At 34.8% G+C, this 26,309-nt stretch overlaps 1 long non-coding RNA gene across 1 annotated transcript in view; it reads left to right on the plus strand.

The window, feature by feature from the left end:
- LOC112407397 (uncharacterized) overlaps positions 1-26,309 on the plus strand; it is a 65,464-nt gene that overhangs the window by 30,199 nt on the left and 8,956 nt on the right. The window contains exon 4 of the long non-coding RNA XR_003004738.1: positions 2,336-2,354. This is a non-coding gene — a long non-coding RNA (uncharacterized LOC112407397). The remainder of the gene's footprint in view (positions 1-2,335; positions 2,355-26,309) is intronic.

Below are 26,309 nucleotides of genomic sequence, written 5' to 3' on the forward strand. Positions count from 1 at the left end.
TTAACCCTCACCCTCCTAGTCAAGATGAACCAGAGGGATTTTTATAAAATGTAACTCAGACCATGTCATTCTTTTCATGATCCAGAGAGACATGATTTGTGGCTTACTATACAGTTAGGGTTCATTTTTTACAAATTGGCTCTTAGAATCTAGATTCTAAACAAACATAAAAGTATTTATATTCCAATCATCAGAGCCCTCAACTGGCTTCCCATTCCAATAGAACACAATTCAAATTCCTTTCAATGCCCTAGATCATCACAGAACCTGACTTTAGCCCATCTCTTCCTTGTCGTCTCCAACCACTGACAGCCACCCTCACTCCAATCTAGCCACACTGGCCTACTTCTGTTACACTACCCTGTATTATTCTCCATCAGATCACTTTTTGGTATTTAATTATAAGTTATCTCTTTATGTGTTTATTGTCTCAGTTGCACAATTGAAAAAAATTGGAAGATAGCCTTATTTAAACTATGTAAATGATAAGGATTACTAGAATGTAATCTTTGCAAGATAGTAATTTGTCTTGTGCTTACTATGTTACTTTTTGCTTGCCTTGAAGATTTTTCTTCATGATTTTTAGCATGCCATTACAAAATATATTTCTTGTAATTTATCTAATATATACTCATATTGTTAGAGGAAAGTTCCTCAAATTATCTAGTCCTGTATTTTTAGAAGCAACTCTTTCTGAGTAATTTCTTTTTAAATAAGAATTTTAGTTTATATCAAATTTAAATGCCAATTAAACAGTGTATAATGGCTAAATTTTTTTAATGTTAAAAAATTATAATTTTTAACAAAAATGCCACCTGAAAATTTTGAAATTGAGAAGAAATACTCTTAAATCTTCAGGTAAACAACATGTTACCTGAAAGTTTCTATTGGGAGTCTGCAAGTACCAATAATTGTCATAAAAGCTTAATTCTCTACCTTTTAGTTCTCTGTTATCCAGGAGAGACCCTGGCCCCATATGCTATTAGCACTTGAGGTATGGATGGTCTGATTTAAGATGTTCCTCAAGTGTGAAATATGTACTAGATTTCAAGGACTTAGCACAAAAGGAAGAGTTTAATTTCACTTATGAATGATTTGTATTTTACTTGCACATTAAAATGATAATTTAGACATAGGGGGCTAAATAGAATGCATTTTTAAAATTAAGTTCACATGTTTATTTGTACTTTTAATGTGGCTACTAGAAAATTTAAATGATGTTTATGGCTCCCACAGTATTTCTCTTACCAAGCATGGTAGCTCTATCTACCATTTTCAGATTTTCTACAAATTTAGTCATTTTTAAAACAGTCTTGAAATATAAACTGGTAATGATTTCATAAACTTTCAAAGTATAACTTCCAAAGAAGCCTTAAATATAAGATAAATGCTATGGGTAGACTTTATGACACTTGTTTTAGAATTTGCTTTGGATAAGAAATGGTTTTAATTTTTGTTCTTATTTACAAATATAGTGCATACCCTTTGTTAAAATTTCAAACAATTTAGACACGCATAAAGTGAAAAGGCAAAAAGTGAACAACTCAGTTCTAACCATTCAGAACAACCTTTATCAATACCACAATATTAGATCTTCAGAATTATTTCAATTATGTACACATATACATATGATTGATTTTTTAATTAAACTCTTATTCCAAAGGTGAACAAAAGAACTCATCACTGCACCAGTAGCAATATTTCTGAACTAAACTGATGACTGTATACAAAAAAAAGTAACTATGAAACTATTATGGAATTGATACAAATTACATGTGAGATGCTAAATCTGTATCTTGAGAGGTTCCCTTAATTTTTATGAATTTTTTTGTAATGGTATAGCTTGCTTTCTACATATTGTGAAATGTTTTTTACAAGAACTGTAGTTACTAAGAGAAAACCCTGAGTAGTCTGTATGCATTGCACCAAAATATCCACTTCTAAGAAAAGTTTAAAAATACACTGTGAGAATTCAGTAATTGCAACGAAAACCGACTGAGCAAAGATGAAACCTATTCCTTAAGAAATGTATTAAGATTTGAGGGTGGGGTGGGAACTGAAGAGTTAAAATAAATACATCTTTGACAAGGAGTCATAGATTTAGTTACCATTACTATTTATGAAGGCAGTGCTGATGCTGAACAGCCAAAACACTTCCTCCATCCTCCATGGACTTTGTATTCTTAGAAAGTCATCCTAACTGATGTTGACTGTGAAATCTAATGATAAACTTGGTTTGTTAATCTATAGAGAAAATATTACAATTCTATTCATTTCCCTCTGCATTTTTCAATAATAACATAAAATTATCCAACACTGTGCCATTTTTTTTCAGGTTCACATCTACAGACACTGTGAGTTTCTTTTAATGAGTTTTGATACTTACAATTGCTATAAACTGGGAGACAGCATACAAAGTAAAATCTAGTATTAAATCAACTGAGTATTATAGAAGTTTGTAGTTGTTGATTTTATTTTACCTCTTTGAGAATCATCTGCTTTACTAGTTTTCTCATGGTCTAGCCTAGATCAAATGTGAGAATTGACTTCGAGTTACCTTTTAGTGGCTTAACCGAATATAATTCATCTTTTTACTATTCTGAGAAATTTAAAACCTATAAAACTATTAGATTTAATTCCAGTTTTGATTAACAACCTACTGCCATATACTCCTTTTTTACCAAATAGTGTGTGTATTTATATAGATATAATTATATATATAACTTATATATACTTACCTATAAATATATATATGCAATTTTAACATTAAAAACTGTCCATATTGAATATTGTGATTGGCTTACATGTAAAATATAATAGGCATCATCTTAAATTTCATGGAAGCAACTTTGGTGGTAGAAATCTTCCCCTCTTCTTTCTGTGATGACTTGAGCTGGGAGGCTGGAGGTGGGGGTGGAAATGGCAAACAGAAAGCTTCTTGACAGTGTGAAACTCTCAGGAACATTATAGGGGAAAGAAAATTAAGAAATAAAAGAAGGGGGTGTGAGGAAGAAGGAAACTGGAAAGCAGGCATTGAACACCACCACCTATCAGGACTAAAGGTCTTCCTGAGTCCTTTGCAGGAATGAAGGTTTATGCAGCGTCTGAAATCCACCACTTTTTTGAAATCAGTTCACCACTTTCCTGTTACTATTAAGAGGACAGTCTGTCCCTATATGCTTTGTCATCCTTGTAATAAAAAAATAGTGTTTATAAATGTTGAAACTCAAGGGAACATATTTGAAAATGTATCTGCTATTTTTTCCACTTTGCTAAAACATTTGAAACTTAAAACTAATTCCAACATCAGAATTCAAAATTCATATGATCAAAATTCATATGATCTAAAATACATGTGTTTGCTTCGTTAAAAACTGACTAACAGTTTGATCAAATAAAATATAAATGCATTAATAAACAGAAAATATATAAATATTCTGTTGAAAACAGATAAAGTAAACACAATTGTTGAAAAGTGTTTTAGAAAAATAATTTTTTATTCTTTTTTTAATTGAAGTATAGTTGCTATACAATATTATATATTAGTGATATAGTGACTCAAAAATTTTAAGGTTATATTCCATTTATAGCTATTATAAAATATTGCTATAGTCCAATATATCCTTGTAGCTTAATTTATACCTAACAGTTGGTATTTCTTAATACCCTACCCCTATATTGCTCTTATATTTGTCTTACTCTGTCTGACTTATTTCACTTAGCCTAGTGGTCTCCAAGTCCATCCATGTTACTGCAAATGAAAAAATTTCATTTTCTTATGAGAACAAAATAGCATTTTTTAAAATGAAAGATATAATTATTATAATTAAAAATTCAATGAAAATTTCAAACAGAATTAATGCACTGGAAGATATACCTGAAGAAATTATCTTATGTGTAATGTAGAGAAACAAGGCAATGGAAATAATAAAAGAGATTAAGAGATGACAATAGGTAATATTATACATTACAAGAACATCTAACATATATCTATTCAGAATTCTTTTAGAGAATGAGGAGTATTAGGTGGGCAATATTTAAAGATCTAGAATGGATGAAATTTGCTAATTCACAGGCAGAGGAGGGGAGCTTAACTTAAACAAGAAAGATAAAAGAAATCCACCATAGACATAGTGAAACTTCAAGTTAAATCAGCCAGGGAGAAAAAAAGAATTGCCTACAAAGAAGCATTAATCAGACTGGCAGCTAATATTTTATCAGCAACAGTAGAAGGTAGAAAATTATGAAGTAATATCTCAAAAGAAGTTGAAGATAACTTTCAACTAGAATTCATACTCCAGAAAATGATGATTCAAGATCGAGGATGGAGTAAAGTCATGTCAAATTAAAGAAAAACTTGAGTGAGGATTGGCAAATTTTTACTAAAGTAGCTACTGAAGGATATGTTTCAGAAACAAAATGTCATATGGTAACTCTACTTTTAGTTTTTTGAGGAAGCTCCATACTGTTTTCCATAGTGGCTGCACCAACTTATATTCCCACCAACATTGTAGGAGGGCTCCCTTTTCTTCATACCCTCTTCAGCATTTATTATTTGTAGACTTTTTAATGATGACCATTCTGACTTGTATGAGGTGATACCTCATGGTAGTTTTAATTTGAATTTCTCTAATAATTAGCAGTGTTGAGCATTTGTTCATGTGCCTGTTAGTTATCTGTATGTCTTATTTGAATAAATGTCTATTTAGTTCTTCTACCCATTTTTTGATTGGGTTGTTTGATTTTTTTGATATTGAGTTGTATGAGCTGTTTGTGTATTTTGGAAATTAATCCCTTGTTAGTTGTATCATTTACAAATATTTTTTCCCATTCCGTAGGTTGTCTTTCCATTTTGTTTATCATTTCCTTTGCTATGCAAAACTTTTAAATTTAATTAGGTCCCATTTATTTATTTTTGTTTTTATTTCCATAACTCTAGGAAATGGATCTGAACTTGGGGATTTAGGTTGGGTGGGTAGGTAGGTAGGTAGGTAGGTAGATAGATAAGATAAAGTAGGTTGGTAGAGATATACATTGAAATTTGTATTTATGATATGCTGGGTACTATCTGCATCTATGTCTATATATTAATCTATATCTATATTTATATTTTCACTGAATAAGCCCAGAAATAAGGATACACCAGTAATAAAGATTACTCCTAGTGCCCGGGCTGTGGTGTCTGTATATTGTTTCCATTAAAATGAACCAGAACTTCTTGGAGAAATGTCTAATTCCAGAACTGATTCTATTTATCAATTACCCACTGAGTATTTCCTCTCCTGAAGCTTCATCTCTTGCTACCTAGTAAATCCTTTTCTCTGTCTATAGAACAGTGTTTTCCAACTTCCTTTAACCTTGCTCCCAGCTGGAACTTCTGCTTGGTGTCCTTCCTTTAACCACTACATTAGTTGTTTAAAAGACTGTCTGATACATGCTAAATACACTTCTCAGGAAATGTACAGTTCACTAGTTACTTCCATATCCTCAACTCTAGTCATCTCTTAATCTGTTGCAATCTGACTTCTGAAATGAACTCTTTGGTAAAATTACCAACAAGACACCTTTTCACAAAGTCCATTGTACTACTTCTTGACACCTGTCCACCATTTAATACTGTTTCTTGTAGAGAACTTTCTTGGCTTTGTTGGCACTTAGGCTACCTTGATTCATGCTACAACTCTTAAAACTCTTCTGTTTTTGCAACCATCAGCTTTATGTCCTATTTTTTTCATATTTGCATAACTTCATTATCTCTAAATAGCTCTACTTTCTTCATTTATTTGCTTTAGAATCAAATAAGTGGAAGGATCACAAGTTTGATCAGGTTTAAGCTATCATTTTATGCTGCAATCTGCATCTATAATGACTTTTGTTAAGAGACCACCCAGCCTTTGGCTTGCTAAATTTATAGAGCATTGATGTCAGGCACTATATAGGTTAAGCACTCACCAAATACTCACAATGGCCCTTTGAAAATTAATTAATTTTCCCATTTTAGAGATGAGGAAACAGAAGCTTAGTTAAGCAGCAATGATTATACAACTTGTAAGAGTTGGACCTTGATGGTGGTTCCACCCACTATCCCTGCTGCCTTGCTTGAAAGTCTTCCTTTGAGGTTGTTCTTTCTGTTTTCAGATAGTTTTTACTGTTAGAAATGTATTTCTTATGTTGAAGTCTATCTCCCCTCTAGTTCCTACTATTTATACTAGCTCTGTTTCTGGAACCATGCAGACTACGGCTAATCCCTCTTTCACATTATGACTTTCAAGTATGTGAAGATAGTTATCACATCTCCTTTAATTAATTGTCTTTCATTCTAGTACAAATACCCTCTGAACCTTCATCTATTCACCATATCACATGATTTTTAAATCACCTTACCATCCTGGCTACCCTCTTCTTATACGATGTTTCCATTTGTCATTATTTTCCATAAATATCAATGCCTGCAATTGACTGTAATACTCCATACGTGATTTGGCCAAGTAAGAGTAATTCTCATGCTGTTCCACCTGCCAAGAATACCCTATCCCTTATCTCATCTCCTCCTACTGGGATCTTTTACTGGTCCAGATATCTGGTACCACTGTCACTTATTTGACGAAATCAATACTGTCCCTAAACCCAGAAATTTTTTCTGACTTCTCTACTTTCTTTGAGCACTTCAACCTCTCTTTTTGCATTACCATACTTGGTTTTATATTTTACATGCATATATGTTTCATCTCTCCTATTAAATAATATTCTTTGAGATAGGAGACCAAGTTTTAATTTTTCTATTTCCCACACCAACTATAGTACTGCACACTCCTCTAAGAATTCTTATATATTAGTAAGTTCTCAGTCCATGTTGTGGCTCAGGTCGTGAGTTCTTTGCTACTGTGGTATATCTGGCACATGGTAGGAACATTAAGTAGTTATTTAATCACTTATGAAATAAAACTATTAGTTTTACATTCAATACATTTAGGTAGTACCAATTTAATTTTCAAAAATTTTTCCTCTTCATAATAAACACTATACATTATAATTAAAACGTGTTCTCAAGCATCTGGAATTTTTCCCCATGATATCTAACAACTATATCCTTGGAAACATTTGATTAATGAAGTGTTTCCTTTACAATAGAGTATTTTCTATTACATAAACACCACCTCAGGATTTCTATAACTAAATACAAAACAAAATATAATTTTTTAAATATAAACATTTGAAAAATCCCTGGAATTAAGCAACAGATATTTTCATGTCCAAAGAACTAAAGAAAATACACATATAGTCATTCACTGTAATAAGGGTGGCATTCAGCTCTTACTGTTTGCAAATATAACCAGAGGGTAGAGAATAAATGTTTTCTTTTGAATTTAGATCTCTGCCTTTAAAGCAAATGACAGAATCTTACTCTGATGGTACATTTTGTTACAGTGAATATTTTTTATAAATTGGACATTTTCTCTACATTGACAATTTAGTACTGGAGGAAAGAAAAATATGAAATTTACAAGTTCCAGTCACAATCTCATGTCACATTTTTACTTACAAAAGAGATTGACAACACAAAGGCCCAACCTGGCATCATTCTCTTGCCTCTGTGTTTTTTTTGATTGTTGTTTCTGTTCACACAGTGCATATTTGTAGGCCAGTATGATCATTCCTCAGCACAGTACTTGCAGTGATATATATAATTAACTACATATTTTTTAGACCCATAATGTCCAGTCGGTTTACCAAAAGCCTTGGTAGAGCTAGAATTAAACCCATTTTGGAGAGTCTAGAAACGGAAGGGTAAAAGGCAAACAAAGAACTCTCCCAAAAACTTCAGCTCTGGAGTTCAGCTTTTGCTTTGAAGCAGAGGTCACCTAAAATCAGTGAAATTGAAATCCTCTGGTAGGACCTGAGAGCCCCATGCTCTGGCCTTGTGGGCAGTGTGAGTGCATTATGAGACTACACACCCTGAAATATGAAAAGCCTCAGAAATGGAAGCCAGGACATTTGCATATAGAGTGCGGATTCGGTTGTCTGAGTGAAAGCTGCTCTTGCTTTGCTTCACCCCTGTAAAAATCCGTCCAGCCAACTGTTTACATGCTCTCCATTATGTTAGTGTTGGCAAGGAAAGGGCAATAGCGAAGAGATTTTATTTCAGCTTACACTCTGGGGAACCGTGGGAGTTCACCAGCTTGACAGACAATTAGACAAGCCTGCCTTCTCTTTCCAAGAAACAAGAAAGTGACCTGTGAGCTATGGAGGTATATGTGATAGTGAACTAGGCTATGTTGCTTAGACCTCAACTCCTGAAGTTCAGTTCTTAAGTGAGGGAGAGGGCAAAGCAGAACAAATAGAACAGGAATAAGTCAAGGCCATAATATGTGAGTGTGCTCTGCTACAATTATTCCTTGTAGACCAAAGGGGCCTCATTGATTTTTTCAAATAGAGCTCCCTTCTAAACTCATAATTTTGTTTTTAAAATCTACTTTTCTGACCTGTTGGGAGCAGGAGGATCTGTATTTTAAAAAACTAGAAGGCCGGGCTTCCCTGGTGGCACAGTGGTTGAGAGTCTGCCTGCCGATGCAGGGGACACGGGTTCATGTCCCGGTCCAGGAAGATGCCACATGCCGCGGAGCGGCTGCGCCCATGAGCCATGGCCGCTGAGCCTGCGCGTCCAGAGCCTGTGCTCCACAACGGGAGAGGCCACAACAGTGAGAGGCCCCTGTACCGCAAAAAAAAAAAAAAGCTAGAAGGCAACAGTTTTGAGAAATAGCATGTTACGATTTCCATTGAGTAAAATATTAGCTTGAGTCCATAGCACTGCTGTCCCAGCATCAGAATCTAGGGCCTCTGGTTAGCCCAACTGATTATAACACAGAATCAGCTATAAGAGGATAAATCTCATCAAAATGTAACAACTAAATGCAGGACAGATACTCGTGTAGCACCCATGAGGATCTTCCTCTATTCTATGCATATAGATTCATGTGATTTTCTTTAAAGGTTTGAGTTTGATATTGTCTGTCAGGAGGAAGGTGCAATTACACGGCAGAGATAAATCTCAGTAGGTGTAGGCATCACTAGTGTTGCTGATGAGATTGATAGTATCGCATCGGCCCTAGAGTCATTAAGGTGTTTTGTTTGTTCACAGTTGATACCTTGTATTCTGTTCCTACAATCCAACCAAACATAGTAGCTAAGGCAGAGTTTCACAGTTTATCAAGAAATAACTATTCTTAATTAAAAGGATTTTGTTAAAAGGAAGGGGAAAAGAATTTGTTTTTAGTTTTGCATATAACTTATTTTAATTTTTTCTGATTAGAAAAGTCAATAAAGAACTTAGAAATGCAGAAAAATGAAAATCATCAAACGCTAAATAATTAAAAAGCATTAAAATTAAGTAGTGGGCTTCCCTGGTGGTGCAGTGGTTGGGAGTCTGCCTGCTGATGCAGGGGACATGGGCTTGTGCCCCGGTCCAGGAAGATCCCACATGCCATGGAGTGGCTGGGCCCGTGAGCCATGGCCGCTGAGCCTGCGCATCTGGAGCCTGTGCTCTGCAACAGGAGAGGCCACAAGAGTGAGAAGCCCGCGTACCGCAGAAAAAAAAAAAATTAAGTAGTGGGGGTGGGCTATTGACTCAAAGGCTGTGCATGAAGGCTTCTAGGGTTCAGGTTATTTTCTTCTTTGTAAGTGCTGGTTATCCAGGTTGTCTCACTTTGTACTTAATATTAATAGAGTTGCAAACATTATTTTTGCACATTCTGTACATATACTTCAATGAAATTATAAAAAATCAAACTCCTTAAGTATCCTTTTCTCCCTATAAAAATCACTCATGAGGATTTCCATTATGAATATGAAGGTATAAGCTCAATATCTTCCACCTTCTCCTTCTGGAACTCAGCGTAAAAAAACAGCAAACAAAAATGATACCACAAACTCCCTTTTTTAGCAAAACGATGAGATTGGCAGCTTGAGAACTGTCAAGAATTAGATCTAAGAAAACACAAGCAAAAATACATTGGAAGTTGATGGGTTCACACTGAATTGCAAAAGTTACATCCCGTTTCTTCAAGAACGTTAGTTAAGATGTAGGCCTACCGGGGCTGATTTCTGGCTGAGAATGTGCAGGGTGAAATGGAAAAAACTGGTATAAAAATGGTAGCTATAGAAGACAAGCAAAGGAGAAACAATGTACTCCTCCTTAAGGAAGAAAAAAGAGTCTCCAAAGGGGGGGAAAAAAGAGAGAAAAGAGAAAAAGAGTGAAAGAAATATTTTAAAGTAGAATTCAAGAAAACTTGAGTCTAAATATAAGAATGCACCATGTACCACATCCTGCAAATTTTACACCCAAAAGTCAATAGTGAGACACAAACTTGTAAATATACTGGACGTTAAAAGTAGAGAATGGATCTTTCAGACAGGCAAACAAAAGGATCAAGCATTTATGTGTTGAGAACAATGAGGCTGTCCACAGACTTTGCCGCAGTGACATTCGTTGCAGGAAGACAGGAGAGCAAAACTTACAAGATGTTCATGTGAAGGAGGCATGAGATTTATATCCAATCAAACTCTCATTCTGGTGTGAAGACTGCAGACAGACAGTTTTGAACATGCATTATCTGAGAAAATATTATTCCCATGAACCTATGGAAGATAATTTTAAAGGATGAACTTCAGCCAACCAAAGGGTTACTGGAAACATTATGGCAGAAGAATTCCTCTCAGATTTGATCTCAAAGAAAAACCTAAGTTTTCTCTATAATGAAGAACCACTAGAAACAAGAGAGGGAGAAATTGAGGAATGTTAAAATACATGTTTTTAAAAGGATGTGTAAATGTATATCATCAAATGCAAATATACGAACAGAAAAATGTAGGAGTTGCAATCTTAATATCAAGCCAAAGGGTACGCCATAATGATTAAGGGAACAATTCACATTGAAGATATACAGTTATGTGTATTAATGTATGAAATACCATAGTAGCGTAGTAAGCAGACATTACAGGAGATGTGAGAGAAATAGAAACAAAGAAACTAGCAGAAGAAAATGTTAACTCACTACTCTCAGTCCATCAGAGTTTGAGCAGACCACAAATAAAGATGTTACAAACATTCAATGTATTTAATGAAGTAATTTTCTATCTACCACCCATCTGCCTGTCCTTCTGTCTATCTATCTATCTATCTATCTATCTTTGTCTATCTGCCTATCAATACATCTCACAAACTCTACTGAGAAATAGAAAACCCTCTACAGTAAAAATGGAAAACATAGATTGCTTTTAAAACAGTCACAAAAATTGCCGACGTATTAGGCCATAAAAATAATCATTCAATTCAAACTCAAAAAAATATACACGTATATGCAAATCCAATTAAAAAACATTAACAATTTGTATAAGGCCCTGGGTGAACTGCCACCTCCCTCTCCCCACCGCCCCATCCCCTTCTGCCTACCTCTCTAATTCCCTTGATGCCTCCCTGCCTATTCCTAAGCACATCAGGCATTTTCTACCTCAGGGTTTATGTCTTATTCTTTCCTTATTTGGAATGCCCTGGTATATCATTTTACATCCTTTTACTTTTAACCACTCTGTATGTAAGGGTTTCTTGTAGATAGCATTTACTCTGGTTCTATCTTTTTTATAAATGTTGTTTCATTTGTCTTACATTTATCTGCTTTCCTTTTTGAAATATTTATTTTTTCACCATTTTCTTAGCTCATAAATGTCTGTGCAGCTGCTTAAGTTATATAGGTTTTCTGATAAAATATTCTGGTTTTGTTGATGAGTTATACCCTGTGATTTTCCTTCATGTCAGTATAGGTTCATATTTCTTTAATTTTAAGGTTTATCTTGTCATATTTTTCTAACTCCTTGAGTTTATGTGTTTCTTGAGTTATTTTAATTTTTTCTTATTTTACAATAAAGATATTTAAGTTTGTAAATTTCCACACAAGCTCTGCAATAAAGTTTTATTCATTTCAAAAAATGTAAAGTCTATTTTGATTTTATTTTTATATTAAATACATGTTTGGCTTTTGCCTGTTACTTGCATTAAATACCTGAGCGGGAAGATTTTGTTGTTTGGCAGTCCCTTTGTTGTTAATTGGTTCTCCTTTGTCCATCTTCCTTTTATAAACTTTTTCATAAATTTATCTTATTTATTTTTGCCTGTGTTGGGTCTTTGTTGCTGCACGTGAGCTTTCTCTAGTTGCAGCTAGCAGAGCTACTCTTCGTTACGGTGTGCAGGCTTCTCATTGCGGTGGCTTCTCTTGTTGTGAAGCACAGGCTCTAGGCTTGCGGGCTCAGTAGTTGTGGCTCACGGGCTCTAGAGCACAGGCTCAGTAGTTGTGGCACACGGGCTTAGTTGCTCTGTGGCATTTGGGATCTTCCCAGACCGGAGATCAAACCCGTGTCCCCTGTATTGTCAGGCAGATTCTTAACCACTGCGCCACCAGGGAAGTCCCTATAAACTTTTTGACTATTCTAAACTGTTTATCATTCAATTTAAAATATAAAATTATTTATTAATAGAAAACAATCCACTGGTATTTTGATTTGGACTTTTCATAAACTTAAGGATTAGACTGAGTAGTTGATGCCTTTCTGATATCAATTTTATAATCTAAAAGCACAGCATATCTCTCTGTTTATTTGAAGCTTCTTTGTCTTTCTCAGAAAGTATCTGAGGCTTTGTTATAGGTTCTCCATATATTTTATTAAATTTATTCTTAGATGATTTATATTTTTGTTGCTACTGTGAATTTTTGGAGTCCTTGTTTCAAATGTATCTTTTAATTATTTTGGCACCAGGGTTTTTAAAATATTTTGTTTTATATCAGAAATATCAATGATGGTTTAATAATTCTCTTTTTTACTTTACAACTTTTATTATTCAAATTTTTGTTTCATACTTTAGTGGCCAGAAGTTTCAGAAAAAATACATTTAAATGATGCTGATGTGACTTTTTCTATGTTGTCCCAGAGGTTAAGGAAAAATTAGATGTTTCTATGTAACTTGAGAGATGTTTTTATATCATATGAAAGTATTATAATATTGTTCCTAATTTGATTATTTTTTAAGATTGGACTTAGGGTTTAAATTTTATCCACTAGTTTTCTATCATCTGTGGATATGGCATGTGGTTTTCTTGGCCAACTGATATAATATTATAGTTTATGATATTAAATCATTTGCATACTTATATAAACCTACTTAGAGATGATAATTTTTAAATAAACCATTCATTTAAATTAAATTTATCCAATTAAAGATATGATGAATATAATATTTAACAAAACAATATTTATTAATAACTAGTTGGGGTTTCACATATATGTCCGTAAGTGAAATAGCTCTGTATTATTATTATTGTATGATATCCTGGTATAAAAGTTTTTCTAGTTTCATATTACAGGTAATCTTTTAATTCTAAATGTAGTAGACAGATGGTGGTCTATACATTTAAAGCTTGAGAACAAAACTTATATAAAAGTATCTATTATATCTAATTAAGACCATTCTATATCAGCTGTCTATTAAACATCTTATTTTAGTATATTATTGCTAGTTTTAAATGCTATGACTGTTAGTTTTATGTTGATCCAATATTTAGTAATAACAAAGCCTACAACAAGACCTTTAAAGTTCTCCCCAAATCCTTACATATACATAGGACTTCAGGAAAAGAATTTTATCACTTAATGAACACATTTAACGAGTGACTTTCCCCAATAAAGAATACTTGAAAATGACAAGAATGCAAAAAAAATTATTTTCAAAACTAGATTTTGGCCCTCAGGCCAAATGATGATAAATAGAAATAAAGATGAGGGTACATTACATATCTTTCTTAATTTAAGACATAGATGTGTGTGTGTGTATATATATATACATAAACACATATATATGTAAAGAAGAAATTAAAATTGTAACTCCTCACCTTCCTTTTTATGCAGTCTATTAAAAAGTTGCATTTAGTCATTTATTTACACACATCTGACTAATGTTTGGCAAGAAATGGCTATGGTGGAGGAAGGCATGACAAATTATCTAGAATAAAACAAACTTCAGTGCATATTTATAGTTATTGTTCTGGGAAAGTTGCCAAATAGGGAATTTTACTTAGTAAGTTTAGAGAAAGTGGTGTGTGTGTGTGTGTGTGTGTGTGTGCGCGTGCGCGCGTGTGTGCGTGTGTGTGTGTGTGTGTGTGTGTGAATAAGCAAAAAACTGGGGGCAGGGGTTCTAAAACAACTTTTAAAAAGTGGAGTCTTTACTTGACTATTTCAGGTACAAAAAAAGATATTTCTCTTTAGAATATCTTTATGCTTTAAATAAAACTTCAGTTTTTCACATCAAGGGGACATATCTTTGCCTTTTTCCCCCCCACTAAGCACTTGAACCTGCAAGATGTGGACAGTATTAGAATAGAATAAACAAATAATATTTTTTCACCTATAAAATCACTTGACTGTTCACTTGAAATAATTTATAAATATTCTAATGTGTTAATTTTCTCTTCCTTGATAGTAAATTAGCTCAAAATATAGTGGCTTAAAACAACAACAATTTCATTTGCTCATGATTTTCTGGCCATCAATTTGGGCTAAGCCGATCAGTTCTTTTCATGGATTCCATTCTGTAGTCACAGTCATCTGGTAGCTGAACTGGGACTGAATGGTGTAAGACGGTCTCACTCACATGTCTGGCAGTTGGTGATGCCTATCAGCCAGGCTACAGTAAACGTAACAAATGAGCCTGAACTCCTTCACATGGTAACATCAGCATTTCCAAAGGCAAAGAGTAGATGCTGCAAAGTCTCTTAGGTCCTAGACTTGGAAGTTGACAAAGTAATCTCTGTCACATTTTATTGGTCAAAGCAAGTCACAAGGTCAACCCAGACTTAAAGGAAAGGGAGAGTAGACTCTACCTTTTGATAGGAAGAACAGCCAAGTTACATAGCAAAGAGTGTGAATTCAGGGGTAGGAAGAATTCTTATGGATCTTTGCAAACAATTTATAGTTCATATTATGGGACTACTAATGAGAGAAAGTTCTCAAAAGTATGTGAATGAGGTAACAAGCATATCTATCATGTCGTTTACTCGATTAAATAAACTTCAAAATAAATAAATTTGATGAATCAACTTCCCCTGAATGTAGAATGTCAACTGTATCCATTCAAATAGTTTCCGTGTGTGTGTGTGTCTGTCTGTCTGTTTTGTGATTTGGTGTAAAGCCTGCCATGAAATGAAACAACATAAACCTAAAGTTTTGGGATCAGGTTTAAAATCAACTTAGACTTTGAAGTGCAGGGTGAGACGAGGAGCAGTTTGCCTCCGTGAGGTTAACATGAGCTAGTATTTTTATTAATTTACCTGTTAGTAATTAGCAGATTGTCCGAATAGTCTTTATAGACAGTTGTTTTCCTTACCGATACCATTTCACTTCAACACAGAATTGTGTAAAAATGAGGTGTATTTCTCCTTAATAATTAGATTATGCATTGATCTAATGCCACTTGAGTAAAAAACAACTCCTTAAAAAAAGCTGAAATGTTACATGATAATATGTAAGTGCTTAGTCCATCCTGACCCAATAAAAATTATTTAAATATATGTAAATAATGGCAGAATTGTCTTTAAGATAATTGAGAACGGGAAGTAAACCTGGCTGCAGGAAAAGTGAATGACTCATTGCACAAGACCTGAGACTTTGTTTGGGTTTAACATATAATAGCTTTTTGGTGAAACAAATTGTGTTAAGCTAGTCCTTACATAGACAATATATAATCTAACATTTTTTACCTAATCCTTTCACTTTATGGATGAAGAAGTTGAAATCCAGTGAAGTTAAAGAACTTACCCAAAGCCACTTAGTTAGCTGGTAGTAGAAGGGGGCTGAAAACCCAGATTCCCTAACTACCAGGGCAGTGCTTTTGTGTTTGTTTTGTTCAATTATTCAAACCTTGCATTAAGTGAATTCATATTTACCTGGTAGTTCCACTCTTCCTTCTTTATCTAGGCATTTGGCCAACCACTATTCCACCCACGCCCCTGCCCCTCCACTTTTGTTTCATGTGTATAGACCAAACTTTGGGGATATCAGTGGTAGCTTAAACAATGTTCTTCCTTGATAACATTTTAATGATATTATAAAAATTAATTTACTCTCATAGTATAAGCACAGTTATACCCCCGATATTAAACATTGTTTTATTAAAATGAAATGTTTGGTTCAAGTAAATTAATTCTTTTAACATCATTAACTATTATTAAGGAAAAATTCTTTAAACTGTCACTGATATAACCTATGGTATATTAAACATTGGTTTATTAAAATAAAATGTTCTGGGGCAGGACAGGAATAAAGACGCAGATGTAGAGAATGGACTTGAGGGCACGGGGAGGGGGAAGGGTAAGCTTGGACAAAGTGAGAGAGTGGCATTGACATATATACACTACCAAATGTAAACTAGATAGCTAGTGAGAAGCAGCCACATAGCACAGGGAGATCAGCTCGGTGCTTTGTGACCATCTAGAGGGGTGGGGTAGGAAGGGTGGGAGGGAGATGCAAGAGGGAGGGGATATGGGGATATATGTATACATATAGCTGATTCACTTTGTTATAGAGCAGAAACTAACACAACATTGTAAAGCAATCATACTCCAATAAAGATGTTTAAAAAATAATAAAATGTTCTGTTCAATCCAGATAGCTCATATCATTATCTTCATTATTCATCATTTATATTTCAGCATTTGGAAAGGTGAGGTTTTAAAAATATTATTTGGGACTCTATGGAAGATAATTTTCACATAAGTAACATTAAGTAAACAACTTATTTACAAGTTTGCCTCAATTGTATTTTACACAAAGGTTTGAATTACTAGTCATTATAGAAAAATTATTTTTCATAGGACATGTACACATTATGGTGAATTATCCAATTGCCATTTTGTAACAATATTGGCAGTTTTACATGATTTAATCCAATATACATGTTGATTGTGTTACTCTCAATGATTTGTGTGTTGTTTTTCTATATACGCACATTTCTAGTTAAAATGTTATTCAATCTGTTTATTAATTCAACAAATATAAACATAAATTAATGAAATAAAGCTTTTAAAATGGCAAATTGCTACACGTTTGTGTTTTTGACAGAACCATGTAATCTTTAAGGCATAAGAAAATTCAGTCTTAAAAATAATACATAACACTCACTCAGCTTCCCTGGATAATACAGCAAAAAGACTTTAAGCAAAAGTAAAGAAATAAGTGAAAGAAGACTGGGATACAAATCAGAAGTTGAGGGTAGAAGAGAAAAGTGGAAAAATGTAATTTTACCAAAAGGCTCAGAAGTATTAGAGTACATATTCATGCCTGAATAATACATTGATTATCTGAGATTAAATTAGAATCAGGAAAAAATGTAATATTACATTTCTTGTATTCACGAAGATATACCAGTTGAAAGACTATGAATAAGTTATTTTCTACTCAACAGTTAAACCAAACTATTTATGAAATTAACAAAGAATCTTTAAAGAAGTGTCCTCTTTGACTTTAATATTTCATTTCAAAATTGGAAATGTTATTTTCCACTCAGAAATATCCATTAGTTTGTTACAGCAATAAAATACCATGAAGAATAAAGCTATGACCTAATAGTTTGAGAAGATTTTAGGGCCCCTAAATTCAGTTTGGAATGTCTATGTGTACATCCGTGGATTTTATGGCTCCATTTTTTATTTTATTTATGTTTCTATGGTGTTCCCACATTTGTATTTCATAGGAACTTGTTGTGGCGTTAAGCCCATTATTTTGTGTGTTCATTTTTAGCAATGAGGAAGTTACGGTTTATAGTAGCACAGTTTCTTATCTGGTCACTGTTACCAAATAGATTATTCTTTTCTAAGGAATTCAGACTTTCTCTGGCTTTTCCTGACACTATTCTAGTGAGCCTTCAAAGTGCAATAGCGTTTCACAACACAATAGGTAAGATGGGGACCTTCTTGGATAGAAACTCCTAGAGAAATGAAAGGGTATGGGCAGCACAAGTAGAGAGACCATCGCTAAGTTTCTATACTGAGTGTTAGATGGGGCTCCCAGCTGTCACTGTGTAACTTGATGAGCCAGAGGCCGAGGGCCTTAACTTCCTTGACCTGCTACTGCTCATGTTGCAAAGACTCTTCACTGAACTCCCAAGAGCTTCTTAAGTTTCTATTCTATAAAGTTTTGCTATTCTTATTACCTTTATATTATTATTGTGATTATTACGATTACCAAGTAGTCTGTTAGGTGCTGGGGATATAATGGTAAACAAAAAGACAGTTTCTGCTCTTATGGAAGGGAAAGACAAATCATTAATCCATAATTTGGCATAAATGTGATCACATTTTCATACTTTAGGTCAGTTTTTAACTACCCATAATCCAATTACTGTGTTTAATTTCATCATATACAGATACTTTTGCACAGATCTCAGTTCACCCTTTGGTGTTGAGACCATAGTCACTAAATTAAGCCTCCCCACTCTTTCTCCTAGATAGCATTTTTTGAGTGTCATATGGTAATCAACACTCAGTATGTTTATGTTAGCTTTAAAAAAATCTCCACCGTAGTCCTATGAAATCAAAAGCTAGAAATGATTAAGGTTAGTGAGGAAGGCATGTGGAAAGCTGAAATAGGGCCAAAGTAGGCCTGTTGTGCCTAATTGGTTAGCCAAGTTGTGGATACAGAGGAGAAGTTCTCAAAGGAAACTAAAAGTGCTACTCCAGTGAACACAAATGATAAGAAAACAAAACAGCCTACTTGGTGATACGCAGAAAGTTTTAGTGGTCTGAATAGAAAATCAAACCAGCCACATTCCCTTAAGCCAAAGCCGAATCCAGAGCAAGGCCCAAATTCTCTTCATTTCTCTGAAAGCTGAGAGAGGTGAGGAAGCTGCAGAAGAAAAGTTGGAAGCCAACAGAGGTTGGTTCATGAGGTTTAAAGAAAGAAGCCATTTGCATCACATAAAAGTGCAAGGTGAAGCAGCAAGTGCTGATGTAGAAGCTGCAGCAAGTTATCCAGAAGATCTAGCTAAGGTAATTAATGAAGGTGGCTACACTAAACAACAGATTTTCAATGTAGACTAAATGGTCTTCTATTTGAGGAAGATGCCACTCAGGACATTCATAGCTAGAGAGGAGAAGTCAGTGCCTGGCTTCAAAGCTTCAAAGAACAGGCTGCCTCTCTTGTTAGGGCCTTATGCAGCTGGTGACTTTAAGTGCTCATTTACCATTCCAAATATCCTAGGGCCCTTAAAAATTATGCTAAGTCTACTCTGCCTATGCTCTGTAATGGAACAACAAAGCCTGGATGACTCCACATGTGTTTACAACATGGTTTACTGAATATAAGACCACTTTTGAGAGCTACTGCTCAGAAAAAAAAAATTCCTTTCCAAATATTACTGCTTATTGACAATGCAACCCATCACCCAAGAGCTCTGATGGAGATGTACAATGAAATTCATGTTGTTTTCATGCCTACTAATACTACACCCATGCGTCAACTGGTGATTTTGTCTTTCAAGTCCTGTTATTTAAGAAATACATTTTGCAAGGCTATAGTGGCCATAGATAGTGATTCTTCTGATGAATCTGGGCAAAGTAAATTTTAAAACCTTTTGGAAAACATTCACCATTCTATATGCCATTAAGAACATTTGTGAGTCACAGAAAGAGATGAAAATATCACATTAACAGGAGTTGGAAGAAGTCATTTCCAGTTCTCATGGATGGCTTTGAGGGGTTCAAGACTTCAGTGGAGGAAGTAATTGCAGATGTGGTAGAAAAAGCAAGAGAACCAAAATTAGAAGTGGAGCCTGATTATGTGACTGTATTACTGCAGTCTCATGATAAAATTTGAATGAATGAGGAGTTGCTTCTAATGCATCAGCAGAGAAATTGGTTTTTTGAGATAGAATCTACTCATGGTGAAGACTCTGTGAAGACTGTTGAAATGACAACAAATAATTTAGAATATCCCGTGAACTTAGCTGATAAATCAACAGCAGAGTTTGAGAGGATTGACTCCAATTATGAAAGAAATCCTACTGTAGGTAAAATGCTACCAAACAGCATTTCACGCTACAGAGAAATTGTTCACGAAAGGAAGAATCAATCAATGAAGTAAACTTTCCTGGTGTCTTATTTTAAGAAACTGCCACAGCCATAGCAACCTTCAGCAACCACCACCCTGATCGGTCAGCAGCCCTCAACATTGAGACAAGACCCTCCACGAGCAAAAAGATTATGACTTGCTGAAGGCTCAGATGATGGTTAACATTTTTTCGCAATGAAGTATTTTTAATTAAGGTATGCACATTGTTGTTTTAGACATAATCCTATTGTACACTCAGTAGACTACAATATAGTGTAAACATAACTTTTATATGCACTGGGAAACCAAAAAATTCATGTGACTCTAGTGCAGTCATCTGGAACTGAACCTGTGATATCCCCAAGGTATGCTTGTATTTTCTCATCACACACTTATTGAACACTTACTAGTTGTCAGGCACTGTGCTAGGATGCAAAAATGAATAAGTTGTAGACCTCAGTGTTGGTGGTGTGATAAGGTAGACCTATTTGTATGCAGATGTTGCACTACAAAGTGATATGTGCAAAGATGGTGGACAAAAACATGCAGCAGTAGCCTACAAGAGAGAAGGCCTCCACATCCGGAAGCTCTAGCTAGAACAGAGAATAAAGTCCTTTGTCTTACCAAAGAATAAACAATCATCTTCCAAAGAATTCCAATAATTTACAGATCACTCTAGGGTAGGAGCTTTTCCATGCATTTCTGTTTACTGGAAAGGTTCTTATAATCTATAATTAGATTCCATTCAGTTGCAAAAGTTCTCATTTCTCACTTTCTCAAAATCCCAGACAGTTTCCTAAATCCCAGGTAAAGACCCATCTCCCCAGATATCTATACACAGTGGGACTTGCAAATAAAATTCCCTCTGGCCACTGTGGTTCAGTGGCATATGTTTCCACCAATATTAGTTTCCTAGGATGGCCATAATAAATTACCACAAACTAGGTAGCTTAAAACAGCAGAAATTTATTCTTTCACAGTTCCGGAGGCTAGATATCCAAAATCAAAGTGTCAGCAGGGCCTCCCTACCTTCCAGAGGCTACAGGGGAGAATCCAGTTATGTCTTTTTCAGTTTCTGGTGGTGCCAGGCGTTCCTTGGCTTGTAGTTGCTTCACTCCAGCCTCTGCCTCTGTGGTTACATTACCTCCTGCTTTTCTGTTTGTGTCTCTCCTCTGTCTCTTATAATGTTACTTGTCATTGGATTTAGGGCATACCCAGAATATCTAGGTTAATCTTCTCATCTTAAGATTCTTAATTTAATTATATCCATGAAGACCCTTTTCCTAAATAAGGTACATTTACACGTTCCAGGGGTTAGGACTTTATATCCTAATATCAATTCACTACACCATCTGAGGCAACCCTCCCTTCCAGCTTGAATTGTCCTTTGGTTTGTTTTTGAGAGATAATGAAGGATTTCATAGATTCAGGATCTCTCAGTGAAAAGGAAAGATCCTCTTTAGAAGAGTCAGGACACGCCTTTCACTTTGGTGTCACCTGATAGTATTTGCAAAAATTGGGGAACCAGGAGAGATTTTGAAGCAATGTAGAATTGAGAAGCCTGGCAACAGTCTTAGAGAGACGTGTATTCCCGAGAATGTCCTGGGATTTCATGAGTGGCTCTGACAAGTGGAACGCAGCTTGTTTTTGATAGAGCTGGGAAATCAAATGAGTTTATTTTTTTCACTGTAAGCGGCAATGATATATTTGTTAGACCCTCTCTCTAATACCTAAGTGAGTGGTTTGGCAAACATCCTAAATCTCAGTTTATATCTTAATGCACTAGGTTCTATAACAGCAGTAAGCTAAGTTGAGAAACATTTTTATGGAAACCAAAGAGTTCATTTGATACCTTTAAGCACATCCTCATAGGGCTCTAAAATAACCTTATATGCAACCATTGTTCACAGTTTGCAATTAACATCTTTATTATCCACTGACAAACTCAACCAAGTATATGATATTCTAAACTCAGTAGTAATTTTTAAAATGTAGTGACTGAGAAATGTTATACATTGTTTCTCTTGCCTTCTCTGAAACTAATTATGGTTTAGCAGCATCTCATAATATTAGGTCACTGGCTATGCTCAGTCACATATAGACTGTAAATTATCTCAAGCATTTTCAGAAACAAGAAGATTAAATCACATCAAGGAGTTATTTCAATATGGCATTAACAATTAAAGACACAGCTGAATCTAATTTAACTACTGTTTAATTCACCTAGTGGGTAGTGGCAATAGACTCTAGAGATCCTAATATTTTTAGGCCACATTCTTTGCTTGAATAGCCATCCACATTTGCTAGGATAAAACTATAATGCTTCATTTAACTTTTCTAAAATAGATAATGCTTGGATCTGCTGGAAACCCTGTTGAATTTAATCTATTTTTTAATAATTCTTAAACTACCTATCTTCAAAAAGGTTCGATGATTTATAGTATTAACACATGTTTAAGAAACAAAATTATTATTAATTTTTTAAACATCTTTATTGGAGTATAATTGCTTTACAATGGTGTGTTAGTTTCTGCTTTATAACAAAGTGAATCATCTATACATATTATCCCCATATCTCCTCCCTCTTCTGTCTCCCTCTCACCCTCCATATCCCACCCCTCTAGGTGGACACAAAGCACCGACCTGATCTCCCTGTGCTCTGTGGCTGCTTCCCACTAGCTATCTATTTTACATTTGGGAGTATGTATAAGTCCATGCCACTCTCTCACTTCATCAGAGCTTACCCTTCCCCCTCCCCATGTCCTCAAGTCCATTCTATACGTCTGTGTCTTTATTCCTGTCTTGCCCCTATGTTCTTCAAAAACATTTTTGTTTTTTAGATTCCATATATATGTGTTAGCGTACAGTATTTGTTTTTCTCGTTCTGACTTACTTCACTCTGTATGACAGTCTCTAGGTTTATCCACCTCACTACAAATAACTCAATTTCATTTCTTTTTATGGCTGAGTAATATTCCATTGTATATATGTGCCACATCTTCTTTATCCATTCATCAGTCAGTGGACACTTAGGTTGCTTCCATGTCCTGGCTATTGTACATAGAGCTGCAATGAACATTGTGGTACATGTCTCTTTTGAATTATAGTTTTCTCAGGGTATATGCTCAGTAGTAGGATTGCTGGGTCATATGGTAGTTCTATTTGTAGTTTTATAAGGAACCTCCATACTGTTCTCTATAGTGGCTGTGTCAGTTTACATTCCCACCAACAGTACAACGGGGTTCCCTTTTCTCCACACCCTCTCCAGCATTTATTGTTTGTAGATTTTTTGATGATGGCCTTTCTGACTGCTGTGAGGTGATACCTCATTGTAGTTTTGATTTGCATTTCTCTAATGATTAGTGATGTTGAGCATCCTTTCATATGTTTCTTGGCAATCTGTATATCTTCTTTGGAAAAATGTCTATTTAGATCTGCCCATTTTTGTATTGGGTTTTTTTTGATATTGAGCTGCATGAGCTGCTTGTAAATTTTGGGGATTAATTCTTTGTCAGTTGCTTCCTTTGCAAATATTTTCTCCCATTCTGTTGGTTGTCTTTTCATCTTGTTTATGGTTTCCTTTGCTGTGCAAAAGCTTTTAAGTTTCATTAGGTCCCAGTTGTATATTTTTGTCTTTATTTCCATTTCTGTAGGGGGTGGGTCAAAAAGGATCTTGCTATGATTTATGTCACAGAATGTTCTGCCTATGTTTTCCTCTCAGAGTTTTATAGTGTCTGGCCTTACATAGAGGGCTTTAATACATTTTGTTTTTCTTTTTGTGTATGGTGCTAGGGAGTGTTCTAATTCCATTCTTTTACATGTAGCTGTCCAGTTTTCCCAACACCAATTACTGAAGAGGCTGTCTTTTCTCCTTTGTATATTCTTGCCTCCTTTATGAAAAATAAGGTGACCTTATGTGCACGGGTTTATCTCTGGGCTTTCTATCCCTTTCCATTGATCTGTATTTCTGTTTTTGTGCCAGTACCATACTGTCTTGATTGTTATAGCTTTGTAGCATAGTCTGAAGTTCAGGAGCCTGATTCCTCCAGCTCTGTTTTTCTTTCTCAAGATTGCTTTGGCTATTCGGGGTCTTTTGTGTTTTCCATACAAATTGTGAATTTTTTTGTTCTAGTTCTGTGAAAAATGGCATCGAAAAGATTTTTTATTACAGTCTCAGTTTCAGTGCTTGTGATTGGTGTATTTATATTTTCTATTTCTTCCTGGGTTAGTCTCGGAAGGTTGTGCATTTCTAAGAATTTCTCCATTTCTTCCAGGTTGTCCATTTTATTGGCATATAGTTGCTGTAGTAATCTCTCATGATCCTTTGTATTTTTGCAGTGTCAATTATTACTTCTTTTTTCATCTCTAATTTTATTGATTTGAGTCTTCTCCCTTTTTTTATTGATGAGTGTGGCTAGTGGTTTATCAATATTGTTTATCTTCTCAAAGAATCAGCTTTTACTTTTATTGATCTTTGCTATTGTTTCCTTCATTTCTTTTTCATTACCTTTATGATTTCTGCTGCTAAATTTGGGGTTTTTTTTTGTTCTTCTTTCTCTATTTGCTTTAGGTGTAATTTAGGTTGTTTATTTGAGACTTGAGGTAGGATTGTATTTCTATAAACTTCCCTCTTAGAACTGCTTTTGCCGCATCCCATAGGTTTTGGGTCGTTGTGTTTTGATTGTCATTTGTTTCTAGGTATTTTTTGACTTCCTCTTTGATTTCTTCAGTCATCTCTTGCTATTAAGTGCTCTATTGTTTAGCCTCCATGTGTTTTGTATTTTTACAGATTTTTTCCTGTAATTGGTATCTAGTCTCATAACGTTGTGGTCAGTAAAGATACTTGATACAATTTCAATTTTTTTGAATTTACCAAGGCTTGATGTGACCCAAGATATGATCTACAATGTTGTACAAGTACTTGATAAGAAAGTGTATTCTGTTGTTTTTGGTTGGATTGTCCTATAAATATCAGTAAGTCCATCTTTTTTTAATGTATCATTTAAAGCTTGTGTTTCCTTACTTATTTTCATTTTGGATGATCTGTCCATTGGTGAAAGTGGGGTGTTAAAGTCCCCTACTCTGATTGTGTTACTGTCAATTTCTCCTTTTACGGCTGTTAGCATTTGGCTTATGTATTGAGGTGCTCTTATGTTGGGTGCATAAATATTTACAATTGTTATATCTTCTGCTTGGATTGATCCCTTGATAATTATGTAGTTTCCTTCTTTGTCTCTTGTAATAGTCTTTGTTTTAAAGTCTATTTTGTCTGATATGAGAATTGCTACTCCAGCTTTCTTTTGATTTCCATTTGCATGGAGTATCTTTTTCTTTCCCCTCACTTTCAGCCCGTATGAGTCCCTAGGTCTGAAGTGGGTCTCTTGTAGACAGCACATACACAGATCTTGTTTTTGTATCCATCAGCCAGTCTATGTCTTTTGGTGGGAGCATTTAATCCATTTACATTTAAGGTAATTATCGATATGTGTGTTCCTATTACCATTAAGTGTTTTGGGTTTGTTATTTTAGATCTTTTCCTTCTCTTGTGTTTCCTGCCTAGAGCAGTTCCTCTGGAATTTGTTGTAAAGCTGGTTTGGTGGTGCTGAATTCTCTTAGCTTTTGTTGTCTGTAAGGGTTTTCATTTTTCCATCGAATTTGAATGAGATCCTTGCTGGGTAGAGTAATCTTGGTTGTAGGTTTTTCTCTTTCATGACTTTAAATATGTCCTGTGACTCCCTTCTGGCTTGCAGAGTTTCTGCTGAAAGATCAGCCGTTAACCTTATGGGGATTCCCTTATATCTTATTTGTTGTTTTTCCCTTGCTGCTTTGAATATTTTTTCTTTGTATTTAATTTTTGATAGTTTGATTAATATGTGTCTTGGAGTGTTTCTTCTTGGATTTATCCTGTAGGGTACTCTGAATTTCCTGGACTTGATTGACTATTTCCTTTCCCATATTAGGGAAGTTTTCAACTATAATCTCTTCAAATATTTTCTCAGTCCCTTTCTTTCTCTCTTCTTTTTCTGGCACCCCTAGAATTCAAATATTGGTTTGTTTAATATTGTTCCAGAGGTCTCTGAGACTGTCCTCAATTCTTTTCAATCTTTTTTCTTTATTCTGCTCTGCAGTAGTTATTTCCAGTATTTTATCTTCCAGATCACTTA

The sequence above is a fragment of the Neophocaena asiaeorientalis genome, unplaced genomic scaffold (assembly GCF_003031525.2).
Source record: "Neophocaena asiaeorientalis asiaeorientalis breed wild unplaced genomic scaffold, Neophocaena_asiaeorientalis_V1.1 scaffold125, whole genome shotgun sequence".
In the NCBI taxonomy this organism is placed as follows: domain Eukaryota; kingdom Metazoa; phylum Chordata; class Mammalia; order Artiodactyla; family Phocoenidae; genus Neophocaena; species Neophocaena asiaeorientalis.